At 45.5% G+C, this 26053-nt stretch overlaps 1 non-coding gene and 1 pseudogene across 1 annotated transcript; both read left to right on the top strand.

The window, feature by feature from the left end:
* Window positions 1-26053, top strand: part of LOC148758874 (di-N-acetylchitobiase pseudogene) — a 63288-nt pseudogene that overhangs the window by 25035 nt on the left and 12200 nt on the right.
* Window positions 3567-3780, top strand: LOC148758875 (small nucleolar RNA U3). The gene has a single exon (XR_016020524.1). It is a non-coding gene; the product is annotated as a small nucleolar RNA U3 (small nucleolar RNA).

The following is a 26053-nucleotide window of genomic DNA, read 5'->3' as shown; positions in this document are numbered from 1 at the left end:
CCCTGAAAATTAGCCTCAGCCTTGCATCTGAGTAGCTGAATCCAAGGCAGAAAGTCACACTGGGGTTTGCACTTTGCTGATCTAGGAGGACGGTCTGACAGACGGCTTTCTATAGGCAGAAGGTCAAGGGCTGCTCTAAGTAGGGGATGAAGTCCTCATGGGAGAAGACAGATAGGCAGATTCTAAAGCAAAGCTTAGTAGTTTACCACACAAAAATAAAACTACTACACATGTAAGATAGTACCTATAAAATAGCAAAAATAATGATAATAACTGATGTGGCAGAGCTGCAAGCACCTCACGTGTACTAACACTTTAAATCTTGCAGCCACAACTGGACATAAATGCTGATATTTTCCCCATTTCACAGATGAGGCAACTGAGGCACCAAGAGGGAAAGTGCTAGTGAGACCAGAGCGGGAGCTGAACTCAGGCCTCCTGGCTGCAGACTCTGCTCTCTCAGGTGATCAGTGGGCCCAGGGCTGACGATGGCACTGAGATCCCAGCTGCCTGCTGCCATTATGGTCTGTTGGCGCCATTTGCCATTGACCCAGGTCCTGCAGGCTAACGAGCTCTGGGGACTGTGGGGAGCCATGGTTACAGCTAACTCTGAGCCTTAATAGAATGGCTCAGTTTATGCTTAACCTATTTCCTCCCCCTGAGGCAATTGTCTCTACCTGCATCTGGAGGGTGCTTGTAAGCTGCTCAGGAATGTGGTGGGAGCGGCCAGTTCCCGGACACAGAAGGCTGATGCCTATCAGGGCAATTGATAATTACTTGTGAGAGTTTCAGTGAATTTTGTATCCTCTATGTGAAAGTTAAAGATTTACTGTTAATGAGGTAATGCATTTTTGTGATTGTTAAACTGCACGTCCACAGAATGTATAAATTCTGGGGACAGAATAAACTCGAAGCTTCAGCATCACTGGAGTCCGATCGATCGCATCATATTGTGTGAGTGTCTTCTTTCATTCCCACTCCCCTTTTCAGGTACTGATCGACTCGTGGAGGCTGGCACGCCACAGGGGACAGAGAAACCAGTAAATGTTCAGTTGGTGGCAGAGTACTGCTTACTGTATTATTCCCTCAGGGATTCTCCTTCAGTTGCTCCAAAATCAGGTCTGCCTTTCTCTCAGGGAGGATAACACCCCACTTTTTCCCTCTCACCCCACTTTCCCAGCCCCTGCTGGTCTCCCATGACTCCATGGGCATTGTCATTTGTCCCTGCTTCCACCACCCCACCCACCATGCAAGGGGGTGGCTCCCATTCCCCTCACAGGTACCCAACATCCACTCCTCTTACAGACGCTGGTCACCCCCACACCTGTCTGTGCAGAGGGAGATGGGAGGGACCCTGTGTAACAGGCACAGCACCCAACCCACTGCCCAGATTTCTCACCTGGGTTCTCCGCAGCCGATGGTGTCTTCTTCTTATACCAAAGGACACAGAGAATGATGATGACAGCAAGAGCAGCAGCAGCGACACCCACAATGATCAGTGAGTGACCCTGGGATCTCAGCTGATCTACCTGCTGTTGTAGGAAGATCTTCCTTCCCTCCATATGGTTCATGCCCATCAGGGCTCCACAGGGGGCTGAGTGGCCTTTAATTCTCAAGGCCAACATTTCTGTGAACCGAGGCCGAGGCTTTAGGTTCTCAGGGACTCAATTTCCGAAGATCTAAAACAGAAAAATCCATCCACTCTTTCAGGTGTGGAGGGCTAAACCGCATACATTCATCCATACGTGTATATTAATACATACATACGTTCGTATATAATCATGTGTACAGCAATAGGTAATTGATAGATTGGTGGTGTTCTTAGTGTTGCCTTTATCGCCCATCTGCCCTCTGTAACTGGGATGGAGCATGGACGGTGCAGGAAGAGTTCATTTCTCTTTCTCAGGAGACGTTTCTGCCCGTGGATCCTAATGAGAGACGCTGTGTCAGCTGAGGTGGGAAGGAGATCTGGACTTCTTTTTGTTATTACTTTACTTCAGATGCTTTACTGTGAAATTTAAAATGTGTTTTTCATGTTAGAAAAATAGAAACCTGTTCAAGCACAGAAAACTTTAAAATGCACAGAAGAAATGTAGAAATGTGATGTCTCCTCAGAAAACGTTGTGAACTATTACATGGTTGAAACTTCCCAGACTCCAGTGTGAATGGTGCTCCCTGGAGCCGCCCTTTGTAGCGGTCCTGATTTTCAACGTGTTTACGTATATTAAATTCATATGATATAATAATAATAATATTACAATATACATAAAATTATAAAAGTAAAGTTATATAAAAGTAATAGTAAATATATATGTATACGTGTGTTCATTTTACAAAGTTGCATTTGTATGTTACAGATCAATTTAAATGTTACTTTCTGAAATGCGTTACTATAAAACATGCAGTTTTCCATGGTATAAACTCTGCGTAAGTTTTACACCACTTTTACAAGCTGCATACTGTTTGAAACAACGGGATATAAACAGACCCTTTTTCTATCATTTAGCGTTCATCTCTTCTTCTTGTAAAGATTTCACAAGCGTCATTGTGCAGAAAGATTCCTCTACACTTGGGATTTTTAAATTGATAGACTACTCTAATGGTCAATATTAAGTCAAACAGTTTAAACATTTTTACACCTTTTCATGCATATGGTCAAACTGCTTCCTGAAATTGCATACTGACATATTCGTTTATTTAACACACATTTATTGAGTCCCTGCTATGAGCTGGGAACGATGTGGAGGATACAGAGATGAAGAAACAGACAAGACCATATATTACAGACAAGGAACATGTATTACAGTGATACTCACTGACAATAAACACAATTTTTATGAGATCAGTGGTAATTGCTTTGCAGACAAACATGCCTGGGATACAAGGCTGGTAGGTGGATGGCAGGGCATATATATCGGAGTTTGTTGGACATGATGTTTGTGAGGACTGACTGAGCCGTGGACACTTGAGCAGAGCCCTGAAGGGTGTGAGGAGTGGCCCTGTGCATCCCTGGGGAGGAGGTGCACTTGAGGAGGCACAGCAGGGACAGGGCCCTGAGACAGGACTGGGCAGGGTCCAGAGGCCCCTGTGAGTAGAGGCGAGTGAGCCGGGCTGAGAGCCGGGCTGAGAGCAGGGTGAGGCCAGGGCAGTCAGAGGACCCCTGTCATACGGGGCTGGCAGGCAGCTGAGGGACTGGGGCTCACTGTGCCCGAGAAGGGAGACACTGCAGTGTCATGTGGGACATGGTGGAGAGAGTATGTCCCCATTCACATTTAAGAGACCACTGTGTCCGCTGTGTGGGTGATGGGCACGAGCATCCCCAGCGGAAAGGTCCCTGTTACTGCTGTAGAGGATGGTTCTGGATGGAGCAGCAGGGCACTGTGCAGTGATGGATTGCACAGTGGTACAGTTAGGGGTGTCAGCAGTGGCCCAGGGGAGAACCACACATTTATGTACTTACCTTAATTCCACCGCTGAGTCACGGTGGCTTCCTGCAAGAAACCCAAAGTATGATACATGAGTTATTTAAAAATCAACACCAAGAATAATATAGATTTTAAAATGTTAAGACTATACTTTCAGGGATCATTTCTATAGTTTGTTACTAGAGAAGTTTCTCTGATCGTGTAGAGTACCCGAAACCATGAGGAGGAGATGTAGTGTTCTCTTCTTAGCGTGAAGCTGGCTCTCGGTGTTGCGTTTGCAAGTGTCATTAGCCATTGATGATTGTTCTTCTCTTCCTTTGGAAGAGTGAGAGGGAGACAAAGCAGGCTGAGGGGTTTCTGTTTAAAAAAGGGCCAACCCGGTGGCTCAGGCAGTTGGAGCTCCATGCTCCTAACTCCAAAGGCTGCCGGTTCGATTCCCACATGGGCCAGTGGGCTCTCAACCACAAGGTTGCCAGTTCAATTCCTCAAGTCCCTCAAGGGATGGTGGGCTGTGCCCCCTGCAACTAGCAACGGCAACTGGACCTGGAGCTGAGCTGCGCCCTCCACAACTAAGACTGAAAGGACAACTTGACTTGGAAAAAAAACAAGTCCTGGAAGTACACACTGTTCCCCAATAAAGTCCTGTTCCCCTTCCCCAATAAAAAGAAATCTTAAAAAAAATATATGAAAAAGAAAAATGTTAAGACTGTGATAAAGCTAGAACATTACTAGGCAAATTGGAATACGTGAAACATTTGCAGAAATGGAGTGTTTCAAAAATATATGTACCTCTGTGTTGTTATTTAATATATATTTGTATTTAATATATTTAACATATTTATATTTATATTTATAAATTCAAAATATTTATATATACAAATATATATCATTTATCTAAAACATATAATTATATATTATAAATATATTTCAATATGCATATTCATATTAAAATGTATATCTATAGAGAGAGATTGATTAGTTTAATGAATTGGCTCAGGTGATTGTAGAGGCTGAAAATCTGTCGCACAGGGCAGGACACCAACTGGAAGCCCAGAGAAGAGTTGGTGCTGACGTTCCAGTCTGAAGGCAGTCTGCTGTCACAGTTCCCTCCTCCTTGGGGGAGGTCAGCATTTTCTGTTTTTTCCTATTTAGGCCTTGAATTGATTAGATCAAGATCACACACATGACGGGAGGGTAATCTGCTCTACTTAATGTCTACTGATTTAAATATTAATCTCACCCAAAAAATACCTTCACAGAAACTTCTAGAATAACATTTGATCAAATATCTGGGTACTGTGGCCTAGCTAAGAGGACACGGAAAATGAACCTGCACACGAGGCCATCGCCTACATGGCCAGTCCCTGTTCCTACTTCATTCTGCCCAAGAAGGGAGACGCTGGAGTGTCATGTGGGACGTGATTCAGATCCCACACGGAGACAGGGCCAAAGTAAATTAATGCCAAGATGTTCAAAGATGAACTCACAATCTACAGTCAAGAAGTGAAGGTAAAACCCTCAGCAACCCAAGGGGATTCTACATTTCTCCCCAGACATGGCCTCACTGTGCGCTGCTGAAGAGAGAGGGTCCCTCCTGGACCCCAAGGCAGAGGGGCTGCCGGGCTGCAGCCCTAAATAGAGTTGTCCCTTCAGGTCCCACAGGCTCACAGCCAACCTGTGAGCTCACCTGAACTGGGAGTTTGGTTTTCAGCTGTTGGTTCTATGTGAGCATTTGTGTGGCTTCAAAGTGTGACATAGAGGTTTCCTTGTACTATTTCTTTGATGGAATTTGACATCCACCCTTGGTGGCTCTGACTTCCTACCTGGTCCCTGGAGGGAATGGACAGCCCTGCACCACTTTTCAGTGTCTCCTTGTGTAGGGGGATCAGTAGACTTGGAGTTAGGGGGTCTCCCATTCTCACCTTCCTCTCTCATGCAGAGTCTTTTACATGTTTTAGGGGGCGGGGTTCTTTGGAGTGTACTGAATATCACTCTCTTATCTCCTGAAACAAAGGCATATATGCACATAACATTAACTCTTGTATGCAACACAACATGGGAGGTTCCTAGATGCCAGGTTACGACTTTGTCTCTATTTACAAGGGGGTAGGGGTGGGGTGGGGGTGAGGTGGGTGTGGGGTGGGGGGTGTGGGAGTGGGGGCTGATGTCCAGAGTAGGAGCCACAGGTGTCCTTCAGCATTTCTGATTGATGTTTGTTTTCCTAGAGTTTGGAGGAGTTTGTTCTCAGGAGGAGAAAGCCTTTGAAGAAGGTGAGAAATATTTAGGGTGTGTGGGGGGAGGGGAAAAGGATGAGGAAATAGGGAAAAAGCACAGTGGGGCTGGGCAGGAGGCGAAGAGAGTCCAGGAGGAGAGGGGCCTGGCCTGATGGCAGCAGGTCTGGAGCCCAGAGCCTCACTGCCCAGGGTCCTGAAGCCCGTGAGGAATGGGGAGAGGCAGGACCTTCTATTGTCCAGAAGAGTCACAGCAGAATTTTGCTTTTTGTTTTGTTATTGTTTTCAGTCAGGACAAATTTAGTAAGTCAGTGGGTGAGATATAAGGACCTATTTTTCAAAGGATAAATATTACAGTCTCCTTCCACTTTATCTCATCACTAGTCCCCTGGAGAAGGGAGGGAGCCAGGCAACAGACATTCTTGAAACTGCTTCAGATCAGAAAGTCAGTCTCGTTCTTCAGACTTGCTGTGAAAGCCTTTGATGTTTCCAAATGGCAAATCAGTGCTCAAGGAACAAGATTTGCCCCAACTTTGTTTCTGACCCAAGGACACTGTGGCAACTCCAGCTTCAAACTGGGTTTGAGTATGAATGTGACAGAGTCCCTTGTGCCCCAACTCAATATTGTACTTTTGAAAATTACAGCCTGCATATTTTATAAATATTTATTTCACATCTGTCTACTCCAGTAAAAACATCCCTTTAAAAACACTTTAAGAAAGAGTCAATGCTATCAAAATGTGAAGGATTATCTCAAAAGACTATTTCTGGTGTTGAATTTAATTAACATTTTGGTTTTTAAAAATCTCTAATTTATTGAGTTTGGTTGCTTAGGTTTATAATATTTCAAAACTGACATGCTCTCTCCCTGACTCTATGTTGTCTCTAAGCTCCTGAAACATTCTTATCATCAATGTTCTGAACTCTGTTTCTGATAGGTTAGTTACCTCTATTTTATTTTGTTCCAATTCTGGAGGTTTCTTCTGTTCTTTCATTTGGGACATGTTTCTTTGTTTCCCCATTCTGGCTGACTCTCTGTGTTTGTTTTGATGGATTAGGTAGATCCCCTAGAGATCTTGGTTTTTACTGGTGATCTTATGTAGTATGTGTCCTTTATATTTGACTTGCACCACTTCGTTCTTCTCCTCTGCGTGTGTTCCAAAGGTGACTCTTGTGTGGTCTATATTGTCCTGTTAAAGAAGATCTTTAATTGCTTTTCGCTTTTGAGTAGGTGGGGTTAACTCCTAGGCTGACTAGTTGTGAGACTTGGCTCCCCCCCCCCACCCCCCCACCCCGCAGGGTGTTCTGCTGCGTGAGGGTTGACCACTTAAATGTGGTTTGGCCTCTGTGGGCTCTTGTGCCTGTAGAGAATTCCCTCTGGGTGTGTCACTTGTAGGTCAAACCTGTTAGTACTCTGGTTTGGTCTGGAGTTGGCCTCGGGGTATGTTGAATCTTGTGCCTCTTAAGCTGGGCCCTGGTAGGGCAATTTCAGAACAAAGCAAATCACCAAGCACAACAACAACAACAAAGAAAAACCGATGTAGAAACAACCGATAACCCACACTCAACACAGGCAAGAATATAAAAAATACAAAAAACAAACAAACAAACAAAAAAGCAGCGCCAGTCTTGGCTTAAGCCCACCAAGTGATCTCCAGGTTGTCCTCTGCTGTACCAAAGAGTCCTCTGTGTATTGTGCAGGCAGAGCTGGTCACCTGGTGCCAAGAGTGACCTTGGGACTGCAGATTTAGATACGTGGGGCTATGAGGTAGTTTTTACAAAGTCAGTGCAGTTTCTGCTCTTGCCTGCACATATGCGCACTGAGAGTAGCACCACCAGCCCTGTGCCCTGTGCCCGTCTCCTGAGTCTTAAGGCACCTCTTCCGTGTGTGTGTGTGTGTGTGTGTGTGTGTGTGTGTGTGTGTGTGTGTGTGTGGAGGGCGGGAGATTTCTGAGCTGCTGAAAGCCCAGAGCTGTGTCTGCTGCCTACTGCTGATCCCTGGGTGTGTCTCCGCAGTTGTAATTGCCCTGCCCTAGGCAGGCCAGAAAAAAGGGGACTGGGGATGGAGGAGTCTTCTCTCTCCCAGTTCAGTAATATCACAGTCTTCCCAGCCTCTTCCCTGGGTCAGAGCTGCACACCGGGTCTTCCTAAATCCTGAGCACCACTCCTCTCTGTAATCTGACACTACTCCTCAATTCAGGAGCCAGTTTGAGTCTCTGGAAGGGCGGGGGTAGGATTGGGAGAGTGGGGGGAGAGGCCCAGGCATGGTGTTCTGACCTAGGGCCCAGCTGGGGGTCTCAGCTGAGGTTACTGCCTCAAATGCTGGATATGCTGTTCTCTGAGCAGGAGAGAGCAGCTGTGGGATGCAGGGAGAGAGCTCACCTCCTGGCTCTTGTGTTCTCTGTTCTGTCCTGGGACCCCCTGCCTTTCCACAGTCACAATTGCGGGCCACATCTCCACTCCACTCCCTTCCCTCTTCTTCTGCTCACCCAGTTTGCCCATCTTCAAGTAAATCCTCATCCGACTCTCTTAGCTGTTCTGTGTGATGAGCAGAGAGTCCTTTGATGGGTTATAGATGTTCAATTTGTGGTAATTTCCGGAGGAGAACTCAAGAAGACCACCTCGCTGCCGCCATTCCTATGACGTCACGCTGACCCTCATATAAATCCAAACTTATACTAAAAGATAAAATTCCAACATGTCATTGAAAGTGAAAGTCACCAAGTTACCCCACTTCCTGGAGACACCACTGTCAAAACTTTGGTGAGGAACCTTCCAGGTTTTCACCTCTTTACAACATAGTTAATTTGTAAGTGGTGTCAATGGCATTATAATTCAGTATATTCTTAACCTTTTAAAAAAGCTTAAAAGTGTGTTGGGACATGTTTCCATAGCAGTACATTAAAATCGATCTTACTTCCTTTATTGGCTGCATAGCATTTTCCTCACTTTCTTCCGCCTCCCCTCCCCACTCTGGTTCCAGCCATTGTGTCTCAGTCTAGTTGTGTAGGACACAGCTCCCTGGACTATGCTGGTATTATGAGTCCTGCGCTCCCCCCAGCTGAGGCAGTAGGTCAGCAGTTGGCTGCTCACAGCAGCAGCTCACAGCAGCTCTCCGTGGGCTGCCAGCCACTCACTCTGGCCACAGGCAGCTCATGGCAGTACACGGGAGCCCACAGCAGCACACAGCAGCCCAGGGCAGCTCAGCCAACCTCTGGCTACTCACGGCAGCCCAGCTCCAGGGAGAGCTGTTGGTCACAATCTCAGCATGTGGAATCAAACCCGGACCTCAGCAGTTAAGAGCACAGCACTCCAACCACCTGAGCCACTGGGCAGGCCCCGCATAGCATTTTATGACAGGCTTTTCTTTGGGGACAATGGAATGGTCTCCATCTTCACTGTGCTAATGGTGACGAGGTGTACAATTGCCACAACTCAACCAGCTGAGCATTTCAAACAGATGCATTTTACTGCATGTCACGTGTGTCCCAACAAAGTTGGCTTTAAGCATAGTGTCCTCTTTGAAATGTGCACTTTGGTTATGTAAACAAAACAAAAACACCTTGTGGTTAAGAGACACCATGACACATCTGGAGGTGAAGTGTCCTGATGTTGCAACTTACCCTCAAGTGAGTAACAGTAACAGGCATCTGTTTATGTCCTCAGAGAGATCAAACAGCTAGGGTGAAATGTTAATAAATGACAAAACTAGATAGAAAATAAAAACTTAAGGTTAGACATAATGTTACATCCTGTAAAATTTATTTCCCTTCTACTTTTTTCTCCCCTTTTCTTCTCCCTTCCGTTCTTCAACACTTTCCCCCTTCACTCCCTCCTTTTCCACTCGCTCTGCATTTTGTCCCAGCACATTCCAGCCTCATGGTCAACACAGGTGACTGTGTCCCCTGGGACAGGTCAGGGACAGAGACGGGGAAGGGCGATGGTCAAGGGGTTTTGAAAGCGCTGTCGGGCCGCTGTTCCTGTGTCATTTCAGTGAAGTCACTCTAGTCTCTGATGGAGGTCACGCCAGGTATAAAGTAGGTCCTCCCTGAACGTGGCAGAACCTCGTGGTTTTTCCTGGATCCTTAGTGGTGGCTTTTCATCCAGGCCAGCGGAGCCCGACTAAATCAGGATGGTCCCCCACTGGAAACCACTTTCTCCAGTGACGAGAGGCTGTAGGAAGTGTTTTGGGATCTTAGAATCCAGAGGTGGCCCTTGGGGGTGGGGGCTGGAAGAAGCGCTTCCCTACTCACAGGCCTCAGAACCAACCCAAATGCTGTGTTAAATGAGTCGGAATCCAGGACCCCCTCCAGACCCAGGAAGTCTGCGTTTCCCCAACAGGCAGGTGCAACTCCCCACCCCCCCCCCACCCCCCACCCCCGTCCGCAGTTTGAGAACCAGAAACCAACATGCAGCACACTCTGCTCCCAGCCTTCCTTCTGCTTTGAGATAATTGGACAACTTTTATTTCCTTTAGGCCAGAGTGAGGGGATGGGTGACCTTCTATCCTCCATGCAAACTGGGTTGTGTTAGCTATGCACCAGGTGGTCTCAGTGTCTCTCCTCACCCAGCAGTGTCTCCTGAGGTCTGCAGGGGCCCCTATGCTGGTGAGGCGGGGCTCCAAGGATGGGAGTGGAGGAGACAAATCAGTTTATGGGGAAGAGCAGAGGGGGCTGGAAGCAGGGTAGAGTGGAGGAAAATACTTTGTACCAAAGATGACCTGGGAGGCTTGGTGGGGGAGGGGCAGACGGCCTAGATCCTGGAGGGGGGGCACCCCAAATGCTGAGCCCTAGAGCACCAGGGCCCCTTCCACCCCCAGAAAGAGTAGGAGTGGCTTCAATGTCTCATTGCAACCATCTCTAAATGCCTTGCAACAAACCTAGCATATCATCATCCTCATCATCGTCATTAATATTATTAATGTATTAAAACAGTAATGGGGTGGGGACGACTGAATGAGACGTTTGCTGGACCTGCCACACCTAGGAAGCCCGGGAAGGAGGGCTGATGACATCATGGAGGAAAGCGCTTGGGACCAGCTGTCAGGAGAGCTGGGTTCCATCTCCCTCTCCACACCCGCACTCCCCTGTGACCTTTAGCAAAGAAAAGAATCTCTCTGAGCTGGGACAGTGTAAGAAGAATAGGGAAGAGGGTTGCTAGTTGTGAGGCTGACACTCCTTTGTCACCCCCAACTAAGTTTGACAAAGTCACTAAGTGTTCTGTTAACTGCTCTGTTAGCCTATTTTCCAGGAAATTATGGGCAACCTGGATAACCACCTGCAGAAACCACTAAGGCACCAAAGAGAGAACCTGCTCAAACCGGTTAAGGAAGCCTCTATGAACTTGAGGGGAGGGAGAGCTCATATAATAGTAAATCCCGCCTCTGGGAGGAGTTTGGACGCCATTATGTGAAGATGCCCCACGTGAAGAAACATCAGCTGCTACCACGCCCGGGACAGCCCAGCACCATGCTTTGCATCCTGTGCATGTGTGACAACATTCCCATCGTGCATGTGCATTGATTTGAAAGGACCGAAACACAGGGCTCCCCACTTAGCAGAGCCACTACTTTGGAAATTATTCCCTGTGGGCTCCTTATTCGCTGCAAATAAATCTCCCTTTGTGTGCTAACTACCCTTGGTGTACGGTCTGATTCGTGACTCACCAAGATGTGAACCCATTGTAAGTTCAGTCACAACAGGACCCATCCCTGACGTGCTAAATACATTGTGATGGTCACGTCATTAATCAATACAAAAACGTGCAACCTAAGGAATTATTAAAACGTTGTGATACGTGACATCTCCACCCACAGACACGTGTAGGATGGGGGTCCCTGTGGTTAGTGACGATGGGCAGAGCCCCACTGTAAGAAAGCATTCTCAGAGAGACAGAGAGGAGGGAACACAGCTCCTGGTCCTGGAGCGGCTCACTGTCTAACGGGGGGAGTTCAAGATGGTCAGGTGGGTTCAAGGCAGGGCACCTGGGTACCAGCAGGGAGGGTCAACCATGGGCTGACCAGCGGTTCTAAAACTCACCTGCACAGTGGAGTCACCAGGGAGATTTAAAAGGCAGAAGGCCTGGGTCCGACCCAAGGGTCCTATTCGATGGCTTTGGCCGTGGCCTGGGCCTGTGGAAGAACTCTCCAGCTGGTTCTATAAGCAGCCGAGATTGCGGACCACGGGGACATGTCCAGAGAGCAGGAGATGTGTGTTGGGGCTGAGGCACAGCTGTCAGTAGAAGGCAGCGTCCGGGATGGTGTTATTGTTATTATCAACATTATTACTGAGATGTGGTTCATATATCACCTAATTTGTTAAGACAGAGGGATTGTAATGATGGCTCTAAACCTTCTGAGGTTTGACTCTCTGGTATAATTGGATTTAACAAGTCTAATTTAGCTTGGGACATTTTGAAAGCTTTTTTCCCTTTGCTTCCTTTCTACCAACTATTAATGGTTCTGCTTCCTACACACTTACCATGCAGAACAATTTTAATGTTTCTATTTACTTCTGCCTAGTGCTGGCCCTGTGACTTGGGAAATGTTTTGTATCTGTGTGGGATCCACTACTGGCGCCAACTTAAATTTACATAACATATACAAAGGTGGCGATAACCGGCTTAACTGCACTGACCCCCACCCCAACTGACAAAGCCTAACTCTCTAGAAAATTCCACTACAGGTTTAAGAAATGTACATCCTGAAAATATAAAAGTAAAGATGAAACAAAGACGCGGGGCAGTAGTTTCCAGCAGACTCTGCCCAGCCGGCTCTCCTCTTCCGTATTTCTATCTGATTCATGAGTTCTTTCACAGCCCTCGAGTGAACAGCCACGACATTTGGGGGCCTGTACAGGGACTAGGTCTCTCCTGTCCCTACTGGGGTTTCTTCCCCGGTGGCTGTCTCGCCTCGGACGGAGACCTACTCTCCAACGTGTGGCACAGTTGGCAGCGGCAGCTTGTCGAGGGCGAATCCACACAGGCTAGTAGCTCTCTTTCCTCTCCCTTCCACGAGTCTCTCGGATCTCCCGCGGGTTAGGTGGGAACTGAAGGTCCCTGGCTCAGGCTACTCACCAGTGGAACCGAAAGCCCGACCTACTCTCCAAACGGCCCCCCAAGGCCGTAAGATGTGCGATTCCCCTTTTACTCTCTGGCTCCCTGTCTCTTCTACTTTCGCCTTTTATCTGATCTTCTAGGGAAGCACCTCTAGCAACGTGCCCAGGCATCAGTCAGTAAGTGGATACCCCTGGGGACATCTACGGGGTGCCGGGAATTCCACGGGCGGGTCCACCATCCACAACCTTAACGCAGGGAACGCTGTCATAGCTAACGGTCAGTCAGTTTCTCTCCTTCGCTCCCTCTCGGGTTTCTTCCCCGGTGGCTGTCTACGCACCGCTTAAGTCCATAACCCAGAGTGGGAGGAACCCTCGGAGATTTAGGAGCCCCAGCTATCTCAAACCACTGGCCCCGCAATCACGGGAGGTAGCCCCTTTATTCCCTGGGACTCTCCTCTCGGCTATCTTCTTAAAAATTGGAAAAAAATCAACCTCTCCTCTCTGAACAAGAAGAAAATAGTTTTCTTTTCTAATGACGCCTGGCCTCAATATAAGTTAGACAGTCAGGAGGCCTGGCCGATTAATGGGACTTGCAATTTTTATACTATCATGGCTTAGACCTCTTCTACCGCAGGCTACGCAAATGGTCGGAGGTCCCTTATGTCCAAGCCTTCGTGGCTCTCAGCAGGACCCAGATCTTCGGAAACAGCATGAGCTCAGCAAAATTTCCTCCTCCCTCCTCTTGACATCCTAGACGATCCTCTTACCCGGAGCCCCTCCTCGGCCAAGGCAGCCTCCTATCCCCCCGATGGAGGCCCCCACGCTGCCCCTACCTCTCCTTCTATTTCCTCTTCACAGCCAAGGCAGGTTCCTAACGCCCCTGGGATGGGGGTGGGGGCACACATCCCCCTAACTCTCCTTCCTCCATTTCCTCCAGCCCTTGCTCCCCGTCCTCGGCTCTCTACTCATCGGGGCCCTCTCTTAGTACTGCAGGAACCACCCCTCAGCAGGACCCATTTTAAGGCAGAGCTCATGTTGCCCCTTCAGGAGGTTGCTAACGGGAAGCAGGAAGCATTGGGGTTCATGTTCCTTTCTCCATGGCAGACTTAGCCCAGACAGAAGCCAAACTCGGCAGCTACTGGGAGGACTCCTCCGGTGTCATCCAGGAATTCCAGGGCCTTACCATAGCCTTTGATCTTCCTTGGCAGGATATACATATTACCCTGACCACTTGCTGTACCCTGGAAGAAAAGAACCGTACCTGAGCTTTAGCCCAAAGGTATACAGACGAGTTAGCAGCCAGCCAACCAGACCAATATCAGATTGGAGCAGAGGCGGTCCCAAATGATGATCCTAGTTCGAATTACCAGCTCGAAGCCCAAGACAGGCATCGGAGAGATTATATGGTCACCTGTCTAATAGAAGGGATGAAAAGGGGTATAATCAAGCCCGTAAACTATGAAACATTGCAAGAAATTACAGGATGAGAATCTGGCCCTTTTTCAATCTCATCTGGCTGATGCCCTCAGAAAATATACCAACCTAGACCCATCGAGCCATGAAGGAACCACAATATTAGCTATGTATTTCATTGGTCACTCAGCTCCAGATATCCAGAGAAAACTCCAGAACCTTGAGTTAGGACCTCAGACCCCCCTCCCTATTCTATTGCACACAGTCTTCAAGGTCTTTAACAACCAAGATGAAGCTGAAAGGGAGTCTAGGCTTAGGAAAAAAAGGAAAAGGATCATTGAGGGGCTCAATTAATAGCTGCTGCCCTTGCCAGCGCACTTCCTATGCAGCCTTACCCGGGTTCGGGCTCTCAGGGAGGGAGATCCCTGAAGACAGGACCAGACATCTGCTACACCTGCTGCCGAGACGGGCACAGGAGTAAGGATTGCCCACGCCAGGCCAGGAGGTCACCTCCTGGGCCTTGTCCCCTTTGCAAAAAGAAAGGACACTGGAAGAGGGAATGTCCCCTTTCCTCTCAAGGGAGGGGGCCACCCGGATTCCAGGCTGACCAACAGGGCACCTCCTCCAGTCAGCTCCCACTAACGGTTATGGTCGAATATGAACCGGGCGATGCTGAGCCACTCATGTGATGGGCCCCAGGGTTCATCCAGGTTCCCCCCGCTCGACATCACTGAGGCCGAACCCAGGGTAACATTTGATGTAGCCAGTAAAAACATTACCTTTCTAATAGATACGGGAGCCCTTTTCTCTGCTCTTATCCAACACTCTGGCTCTACATTTCCTTCAGCTCTTCTCCTCACAGGCTTTGCGGGAAACCCAACGACCTACAGGTGCACTTTACCCCTCCCATACTGCCTCAGGCCCCTCGTATTTACCCATAACTTTTTGGTGATGCCACAGTGCCCGATTCCCTTACTAGGGTGGGATATTATGCAGAAGTTACAAACAAGCCTCCATTTAACACCTAAGCCTTCTCTAATGGCCTCTCTTTGGCCGCTACTTCCTAGTCGAGTGGGAGAGTCCTCCCTCCGCTCCATCCCTTCCTAGGTTAAGGATCTAGTTGATCCCATAGTTTGGAACCAAGAACTCCCAGGGAGGGCATCCCATATCACCCAGTCCAGATTAAGCAGACAGTCCCCACAACGTCCCCTTGTAGGCCTCAATATCCTACCAACAAGGAGGCTTTGCTTGGACTTCAACCAACAATAAGTTCCTCAAGCATCGTCTTTTAATCCCCTGCAATTCACGTTGCAACACTCCCATTTTACGAGTCAGGAAACCACCGGGCCAATATCAGCTAGTCCAAGACCTCCACATTATCAATGAAGCAGTAATCCCAATACACCCCCTTGTCCCAAATCCATATACCCTTTTGGGACTAATACCACCCAAAAGGAATGGCTTACTCTCCTAGCTCTAAAGCAGGGGTATCAAAACTGCAGCCCGACTGTCCTAGCTCTAAAGCAGGGGTGTCAAAACTGCAGCCCGCGGGCCAACTGCGGCCCGCAATCCATTTTTTACTGGCCCGCAGCAAATTCCAAAAATATATTTAGTTTACTTACATAAACCAGGTGAGGCAATACGTACTTCACCTCGAGTGAATGGCCCCGCTGTTTGTGTATTTTACCGCATATGGCCCTTGGTGAAAAACGTTGAAAAAGGTTCAGACACCCCTGCTCTAAAGGATGCTTTCTTTTGTATTCCTTTAGATCCCCAGTCCCAATTTCTTTTGCTTTTACCTGGACTGACCCTCATACGCAGGTCCACCAACAATATACCTGGACTGTCTTACCACAGGGCTTCCACAACAGCCCTCACATTTTTGGACAAGCTTTAGCCAGGGACTTAAGAGACCTGTCCCTCCCTGGTGCCACAGTACGTGGATGATCTTCTAATCTGCAGTCCAGATAAACAAAGCTCAGAGCAGCATGCCATTGTGACTCTCAATTTCCTTGTGAGGCGGAGCTATAAAGTATCAGCCCCAAAAGCCCAGATTTCACAACAGGTTACATACCTTGGGTTTGTACTCTCACAGGACAATGACAACTGAACATATCGAGGAAAGAACTCATTATTTCCATGTAGCCTCCCAACACCAAGAGACAATTAAGGACCTTCCTACTGTCGATGAAAAACATCCAGGCTAAGAGAAAGCTTACAAGAGTTTGAGCAAAACTGACGACAATTGCCAGGAAGCAAAGTATCAACAGATTGAGAAAATGCTTCCCAGCAACTGTCATCAGTTTGGCTCAAATAAACTCTTGTAAGCTTTCTCTTAGCCTTGATGTTTTCCATCAACATTACTTGGCGTAGTTGGCAGGATTCCAAAGAAGCCCACTCAGGACCACCCTGAGAATCCCAATATTGTGCTGGGTACCAGCAGGAGCCCTTTGTGCCCCACCAGCTCTCTGCTTCGCAGTGGGTGAACTTGGGTGAGTTTGTCTTAGAATTCTGAACCTCTCTGTTTTAAGGTAGGGGGCCCTGACTTTATTTGAGCTGTTTGTTTGTTTGCTTGTTTATAAATCCTTGAGGTGGCAGTTAAAGGTTAAGGATTGAAATAACCCAGGTTGAGGACAAGATAACTCAGGGACAGGACAAAAAAATGGGTGGCTTGGTTATTATTTTGGCCTTTCAATTGGAATTGCTTATGGAGAGTCTGAACAAAAACCTTTTGCTGGATAAATGAGAGTCTGAACTTGTTCAACTCCAAAGATAGTGGGCATTTACTCCCTCCAGCTCAAATTTTGGGCATTCTTAGGTGACTAAGAATCTTTGTGGAGGTGTTTGAGGGTACTCCTCAAAACGTGCAGTAGCCCCATGGATTTCAAACACAACTGTAATTAAATATTTGATTCATCCAGGGACGCACACAACATAAAGGCTGGTTATTTAGCGCTGTGAGTCCTCACGGTTGTACTAGATAGCTGGGGAGAGAAACCGAGGCACATAAAGAGTGGTGAAGTGACTTGGGAGGTGACAGCCCCTTGGAGCTCAATCCATAAGCAGCACACTTCAACCCACTACACACTATCACTAGAAATGAGCTACTGTAGCTCATAAAGTGTATAGTAGACGTTCTATCTCTCCAAATTTCTAGTGATATTCAGACTTTGCAGATCTCAAAAGAAAACTAAAAACCAGCATGGGAAATCATGCCTCCAAGGCCAGTAAGCTCTCAGACCCCAGCCCCATTTATTATCCTGCAGATGTACAGTTCCTAGGAGTCTTGCAAGTCCTTACAGATATGGAAAGGTTTAGCTAGAAGTGATATCAACTTAAGATGGCCAAAATGTAGCTCTTTTTCTTTTCTTTTTTTTTTTTTTTTTTAAGATTTTCTTGGGGAGAAGGGGAACAGGACTTTATTGGGGAACAGTGTGTACTTCCAGGCCTTTTTTCCAAGTCAAGTTGTTGTCCTTTCACTCTTAGTTGTGGAGGGTGCCGTTCAGCTTCAAGTTGTTGTCCTTTCAGTCTTAGTTGTGGAGGGCGCAGCCCAGCTCCAGGTCCAGTTGCCATTTTTCTAGTTGCAGGGGGCACAGCCCACCATCCCTTGCGGGAGTCGAACCTGCAACCTTGTGGTTGAGAAGATGCGCTCCAACCAACTGAGCCATCCGGGAGCTCAGCAGCAGCTCAGCTCAAGGTTCCGTGTTCAATCTTAGTTGCAAGGGGCGCTGCCCACCATTGCTTGTGGGACTCGAGGTTGAGAGCCCACTGGCCCCTGTGGGAATCGAACTGGCAGCCTTCGGAGCTAGGAGCATGGAGCTCTAACCACCTGAGCCTCTGGGCCGGCCCAAAATGGAGCTCTTTTAACATCGAAATTAATTCTTGTGTGTACAGTTAGAAAAAGCCGGCTTAAAAATCAAACTGAATGGAATGGGAGGCTTACTTCAGTTGCCAAATAGAAAGAAGACTCTGAAAGGGTACAGAGAGACGTCCTTCTCTCCAGGAAATAAGAAAACTTTGGAAACTGTCTCTGAACTAAAGAGGGTTTCTAAAGCTGCTCAATGCCAACACCCCACTCTTCCCTCTTTGGCTTCCCTCTTTGGCTGCCCCACTGTGTGCTTTACTCTGTCCGGACTTGCTCTCCTTTTCCTATTCCTCCCCCCTTGTCATGCGGGAGACCCTGCTCGCTGCGCCATTTGTCGTGCAGGGAGGCCTGCGGGGTCTCTGCTCCCGCTCCCCATACAAGAACGCAGGATATGGTGAGGCCAAAAAGGAACACCCACGGAGCCATAGGTAGGGGAGTCATACCACTATATTCTCTCTGGCGGCACTATACTCTCAATGGAGGCTGGATTCACACTGTCCGCAAACCGCCATCCATACCAGCCCAGCCGCCATCTTCTTGCCAGCCCCCATTTTCTCTCTTCTCTCTCTCTGCTAGCGTAGCCACAGCAGTTATATTAGTGGCCAATGGCTCACTGGTTACAGCTGACGGCCAACTAGCCACAGCTGATGGCCATCCCATCACAGTTGATGGCCATTTACTACCTGAGCCAGCACCTGTCTATGTGAGGCCGAGAGCCTGGAAACTACTTTCTGGGGCTCTGCCCCCACACCCCTGTACCCCTGTTGCATCTCCCTTTGGAGAGGAGCTAGCTGGTCTTGGACGGACGGGAATCGGTGGTTGTATGCAGGCAGAACTAAGACATCTAAAGATTCCCCCAACCCTCTCTAGGACCCTGATGAGTTTGCAAAGGAATTTGAGTTAACTGTTAAAACATACAATCCTGGCTTTTCTGATTTATTCCAATTAATGCATCTACTAGTTTCTGAAAGCAAAGCAACAGAATTATTAAAGGTTTGCTAGGGAAACTCCTGTAGAGGAATCTGCTGTGATTGTGAAAAGACAAGTCACCTTACGGATTGTGGAAAACTAAAATAGGATTTAGAAAAAGAAAGGAAATAGAAGCAAGCATAGGGCTGTTCCAAGGACTATGAGGGAATTTCCCCTTCTTACTAACACTGGGGCTACTTTATCTGTTAGCACCATGTCAGGCGGGGTCTCTGCTCCCGCTCCCCATACAAGAACGCAGGATATGGTGAGGCCAACAAGGAACACCCACGGAGCCATAAGTAGGGGAGTCATACCACTATATTCTCTCTGGCGGCACTATACTCTCACTGGAGGCTGGATCCACACTGTCCGCAAACCGCCATCCACACTTGCCAGCCCAGTCGCCATCTTCTTGCTGTCCCCCATCTTTTTCTCTCTTCCTCCTTCTCTCTCTCCCTCTCTCTGCTAGCGTAGCCACAGCAGTTATATTAGTGGCCAATGGCTCACTGGTTACAGCTGACGGCCAACTAGCCACAGCTGATGGCCATCCCATCACAGTTGGCCATTTACTACCTGAGCCAGCACCTGTCTATGTGAGGCTGAGAGCCTGGAAACTAGTTTTTGGGGTTCTGTCCCCACACACCACCTGGCTAAGTTGCCCTCTCCCTTTGAGTAAAGCTACTGTACAAATGGTAGGGACATCTAATCAACCAATGTCTGTTTCAGTCAGAACCTATTCCTCTCCAGCTAGGAAATGTTAAGGGGCAACATGTGTTTTTACTACTCAAATCTGCCCCAATTCACCTGATAGTGTGAGACTTTCTCATCAGTGGTGCTCACATATCCTCCCAGAAGGGTGAAATGTATTTAGGACTAAATGAATCAGATTGGGAAAACAATCATTTTCAACGAGACAAAAACTAAGAGGAACTGGGAAAGTTATAGAAGTTTTATAAAGGAAAATCTTGAAAGAATTTTTGTAATGGTTAAGCGAAATGTGATTAATTAAATAAATTTAAATATTAAAAGTAAGCTGGTACAAAATTAGTTAAATTTTCTTTCTCTGCTAAGAAAGTCTGTTACAAGACTGCTGGTCTGCTACTGATACTGTGAGAAAGTTTTCTGCCTGAAAACAATTATGTGTCATCAAAATATGTTTCACATTGTCTTAATTAGGTCTTTAGTTACTCAAGAGAACTAAATCTAAGAACTAAGTTTTGCTATTAGTTATGTAGACTTCTGTATTTTAGGACTGCTGGAGTTCACTTGCCCTCCTCGGTGTCAGAGTATATGCCAGTGTAAGGAAACTTAGCCTAATGGGTATTGGAATGGTTATAGCCCACTGTTACACCAGCTGGTATTACCTCATTGTACAAGATTACCTTTAAAAGGGGGGCTTATAATTCCATATATGAGCACCTGTAATTCTCCTATCCTTCCAGTAAAGAAACCCAATGAGAAAGACTGGAGATTTGCACAGGATCTGAGGTAGAAACAGATATCATGTGGTTCCAGATCCACATACCCTGTTATCAGCTATTCCTGTGTGTACTGCCAATATTTTTCAGTGATAGATTTATGGAGTGAATCATTATAGAAAAAAGCTTACCAACTCTTGGATTACTAGATTTAAAATAATAGCAATTATAATGAATTAACTAGACATAGTGGTTATAAATTTCCTAGCACAGTGCTTGAATATGGTTGTTGGTCGAAAATGCTAACATGCCACACAAAATTTGTATTGGCTCACAAATTCAATGCAAGCACTTTAATCAAACAATGAAAAATGATGAGGATGTATTGATTCATTTTTTTTTTTCATTCCATATAGAAATACAATTCATAAAGTATAGCCTGGGATACATTTAAAAAATTTTTTTACAATGTTTATATGGTATTCCTCCAAATAATTTTGATCAGGTTTTTCAAAAATTGTTTAGCAATGAGAGTCTGTGCTTGAAAAGGATCTTACATATCCAATTTATAAAACAAATAAGGTAAAACCTGCTTTCATTTAAGCACAAGAAATGTTTTGGTTCAGCATTCCTGTAAAATAAAAGGCAGGAAATACCTCTTTGCTTTTCCACCTGGGAAGATCAGAGTTTACTTGGACAGTAACACCCCAGGGGTATACAGAGAGTCCCACCTATTTCTCTCAGATACTAAAAGCTGATTTAAATAATGTTGAATTTTCCAGAAATTCTACTCTCATTCAATATGCGGATGATTTATTCTTATGCTAAATGCAATAACTTTCACGGTAAATGTGGGGACAGAACCCCAAAAAGCAGTTTCCAGGCTCTCAGCCTCACACAGAAAGCTGCTGGCTCAGGTAGTAAATGGCCATCAACTGTGATTGGATGGCCATCAGCTGTGGCTAGTTGGCCGTCAACTGTAACCAGTGAGCCATTGGCCACTAATATAACTGCTGTGGCTAGGCTAGCAGAAAAATGGGGGCTAGCAAGAAGATGGTGGTTGAGCCTGCAAGTGGTGCAGCGAGGATTGTGAACAGTGTGGCTCCTGCTTCCTGTGTCTCCAACCCAGCCGCCAGCGAGAATATAGTGGTATGACTCCCTTACCTATCGCTCCATGGGTGTTCCTTTTTGGCCTCACGGTGTCCTGCGTTCTTATGTGGGGAGCAGGACCAGAGACCCCGCAGGAAGCCCTCCACGACAGTAAACATAAGTTTAAGTTTCTTATTTACTTAAATAAGATCAGCTTAACAAGCTAAATTAATTGATTTAACAGGAGCTTAAAAGTGAGCCAAAGATCAAATAGCTAATATTTACACTGATAGTTGCTATACCTTTGGTGTAGCTCACAACTTGTGGAAGTAGTGAGGCTTCTTAACTTCCTTAGGGCAATCTATAAGGATGGAAAACAGGCTGCAGAATTTTAATTAGATGTCGTACAGCAACCAAAACAATTCGCAATTATCAAAATTCCAGGACATTCTAAGGCTGCCATCATAGAAGGAAAAAATAATTTAGCTGATACTGCAGCTAGACCGGCAGCAATAAACAGCCCAATTATCCAAACTTGAGAATGTTTATTCTCCCTATTAAATCAATAAAAGACGTTTACAGTTCCAATGGGCAGCTGCAGAAGAAAAGAAAATATGATAACAAAAGAGGGAACTTATACCCAAACAGATATAGCTTAGCATGTACATGAACTAGCACATTGGGGTCTGGGAAAAATGGTTTCATATAGTAAATTTTATTAGAAACCTCCTACTGAGGCTCATAAAGTGTATAGCAGATGTTCTATCTGTCCAAAATATAACCCTGGAAAATCACTCCATAGGTCCCAAGGACATTTTCCATTTCTGTTAGATCTATTTGAGGTATGGTGATTGGATTTTATTCAAATGCCACCACATCAAGGATACAAATATGTATTCGTCATGATTTGTATGTTGTCTCACTGGGTTGAGACATTCCCTTGCAGGAGAGCAACAGCCTTAATGATAAAGAAGTTATTTAAAATAATAACAAATAATCCTCAATTAGAGAATTCCATGTGAGTTACATAGTAACTGAGAGACTCATTTCACTGGGCCAATAATATAATCTATTTGTAATATTTGGCTTATTTTACAGAATTTTCATTGTGCTTATCACCCCAGTCCTCTGGATTGGTAGAATGTACAAATGGTAAATTATAACTCAACTAGGTGGGGCCGGCCCAGTGGCTCAGGCAGTTGGAGCTCCGTGCTGCTGGTTCGATTCCCACATGGGCCAGTGGGCTCTCAACCCTGCAACTAAGATTGAACATGGCACCTTGAGCTGAGCTGCCACTGAGCTCCTGGATGGCTCAGTTGGTTGGAGTGTGGGCTCTCAACCACAAGGTTGGCGGTTCGACTCCTCGACTCCCAGAAGGGATATTGGGCTGTGCCCCCTGCAACTAGCAACAGCAACTGGACCTGGAGCTGAGCTGTGCCTTCCACAACTAAGACTGAAAGGACAACAACTTGAAGCTGAACGGCACCCTCCACAACTAAGAGTGAAAGGACAACAACTTGACTTGGAAAAAAGGCCTGGAAGTACACACTGTTCCCCAATAAAGTCCTGTTCCCCTTCCCCAATAAAATCTTAAAAAAAAGAAAAAAAAACAAAGAAAAAAAAACACTCAACTAGGTAAATTTTCAAAAGCTTTTAATCTCCCTTGGCCAAAAGCTCTCATTATCGTGCTTCTCAACCTGAGATGTTCCTTTTGGTAAACACAGCTTTTCGCCTCATGGGTCATTGTTCACATTATGTGAAGGGACATATGAACCAATCTTACTAGAAGGAGACATTCTACATTATTATCAAGGACTTAACCAATTATCTTAACGAAGTTAATAAATTACTGAATCACTTCAGTGTGCTCCCGAGAGACAAGGACTTCAAAGACCACGACTCACAACCAGGAAATTTTGTCCATTACACAAGACATCAAAGACTCCAACCTTGTCAGAAGGGACCTATCAGCGGATATCAAAGACTCTTCAAGGATGAGAAGCTGCTGACATCAGGGGTAGACAGCTAACCCAAGACATCTAGAAGGCCTATATATCTACATAATTGATACTGAACTTAAAATAACCATGTGTTTGATTGCCTTTACCTGTCTACTAATAATAGTAGTACTAATGATAATTATACTTGTTCTTTAGGCTTTTCTCAAACCCTGTACTTATATAACCCAACTGTAAATAGTTGCTAAAGGTATATAAGATAACTTCTTTATTATCAATAATAATTTTTATGGTTTTAAAATTTAGAAGGAATGTTATTATAGAAAAAAAGGGATGTGTATGTGTATTTTTGAGAAAAGTTAAAAAAAAAAAGAAAGTCATTTGTCCTGGTAAGTTGATTATTTCTGAATGAGGAAAAGGAGACAGACAAACTGAGAAGGATGAGTGAACTTGCACGAAGGTTAGTGGAAAAGAAAAATATTGCGAAAGAAATTCTATATGCATAAATATTAAAACCCAATTATACTTATCCCCTAACTCAACACAGACTACTAACTATATGAATTCAGATAAAAGATAAAGTGGATGTATATTATAAAAAATGGCCCTCTATAATGGCTGCTGAGGCACAGAAAATTTATTTATGAAACTCTTACTGTCCTCCTGGACTCTAGAAATCTTTAGGTAGTAATTGTAATTTATACCATTGAATTCTTACAGCCTTAGAAATCAGATTAATGTATGACACTTGCGTGCTTCCAATGGGAAGTAGATAGGCCATGTTAAATAAAAAAGGTGAATGGTTATGTCCCCAATCTATATGGAATTCTGAATTCACCCAATCCTGACCTATTGTACCCACCCCAACAAACAACAACATCTGGTATACGGGAAGGGGAACTTTTTATCAGGAAGCGTTAGAAAATTCTTCTTGTCATACTAATTTCTATTGTAATGACACCAGGTTTACAGTAAATGCTACGGGAATATAGTATAATACTCAAATCATAGACAAATTAACTTTGCCTGAGGTCAATAAAACTCATGATAACATTGATACTGAAAATCCAATATATTGGGAAATTGAACTTAATCCTCCCCATGAAGTTCTTTGTATGGAAACTAATTGGCCAAAAGAAAAATTAGAACTTCTAGATCATAAACTAATAAAAAGTCTTCATTCATCTAGCCAAACTTAGTATAAGGTACAAATAACAGTAAATGAGACAGGAAAATATATTATTAGCTTAATAAACACATTATGATAATACATGTAAAGCTAAAGGTTCTTGGTGGGCTAGGATGTTTGCTCCCCTCAGACTCAGGTCTCTAATATTAGACATTTTCTGCTCCTAATCAGTGTTACTGGTTTAATACTATTGTTCTTGGTCCTAGTTTGTACATGTTGTACTAGATACAAAAAGCAACATAAAACAGACAGAAGAAGAAGAAAAAAAAACTCAGATCATGATAGCTCAGAGATTAGAAATGATCCAAAGTATATTTAATTTAGACACATAAGATCTGACTGCCTCCCATTTGCTCACATTTTCTTTTAACTATAAATAAATAATTTGGCTGTGACTGCCATCTAAGGTTAGGGTCTTGCCCCACCCCCAATGGTCCAACACTCAGCAAGACAAACGCTGACACTAAGACTTCCTAGGAATAAGCCTTCCTAGCACCGTGGGACCACACTATCCAACCAAAAGCATGGTCATCAATGCATCCTTCAGATTGATTTACAACCAAAACGGAGAAGTGTGGACGGAAAAGGGCCACATGTTAAACCTGACAAGCTCAAGAGACTGAAAATCACCACATAAGATGGTGTGAGCATAAAAATTTCATAACTGAGTGAGCCATGGCGGGAAGTCACATCTTTAGCTTCCTTCATAAAGTTAATCTGTGCCTTTAAGTGGGCCTGTCTATTGTCTTTTTGCACCTAAGATGACATCCTTGGAATGTCAGTAATCCCTTTTTCTGGACCAGAGCAGGAAAGTACAGAATCCCTCATTATTGTTCCTGTCCCTTGATTAACATCTCTATGAGAACTATTAACTGTCGTGTACCCACCTATGTGAAAGAAGTACCTGTCTCTCCAATTTACTTTTATCCAAGCCCAGAGACATCCCCGCTTTGCTTTCTCCCTACACTTCATTTACCACCAGTGGATTTCATGTAACCCTCCTCCTTTGATTCTATGTATAAAATAAGCTGCAAACCACCATTTTGCAGAGCATTTTCTCAATCCGTTGAGATTTTGCTTCCCGGCAATTATCATCAGTTTGACTCAAATAAACTCTTATAAGCTTTCTCTTAGGCTGGATGTTTTTCGCGACACTAGGTATGGTTGGATATTGCCAGATCTGGATTTCCCAGTTCGGAGTCATAGCCAAACCTTTATACAAGGCTTTAAAAGGTCCAGATTACGAACCTTTATACTGGAACACGGAATTAGAGTGGGCATTCCGTTCTCTCTAAAAGGCTCTTACTGAGACCCCAGCCTTAGCCCTCCCCAACCTCTCCAAGCCTTTCTCACTTTATATCTCGGAGAGGAGAGGAATTGCTTTACAACTTCCTATTCAGACCTTAGGAGCAGCTCCACGGCCAGTCACCTACCTAGCAAA

Source organism: Rhinolophus sinicus, chromosome 2 (assembly GCF_057876585.1).
Source record: "Rhinolophus sinicus isolate RSI-liver-muscle chromosome 2, RSI-T2T, whole genome shotgun sequence".
Lineage (NCBI taxonomy): Eukaryota > Metazoa > Chordata > Mammalia > Chiroptera > Rhinolophidae > Rhinolophus > Rhinolophus sinicus.
This window is presented reverse-complemented; position numbering and strand designations above follow the sequence as displayed.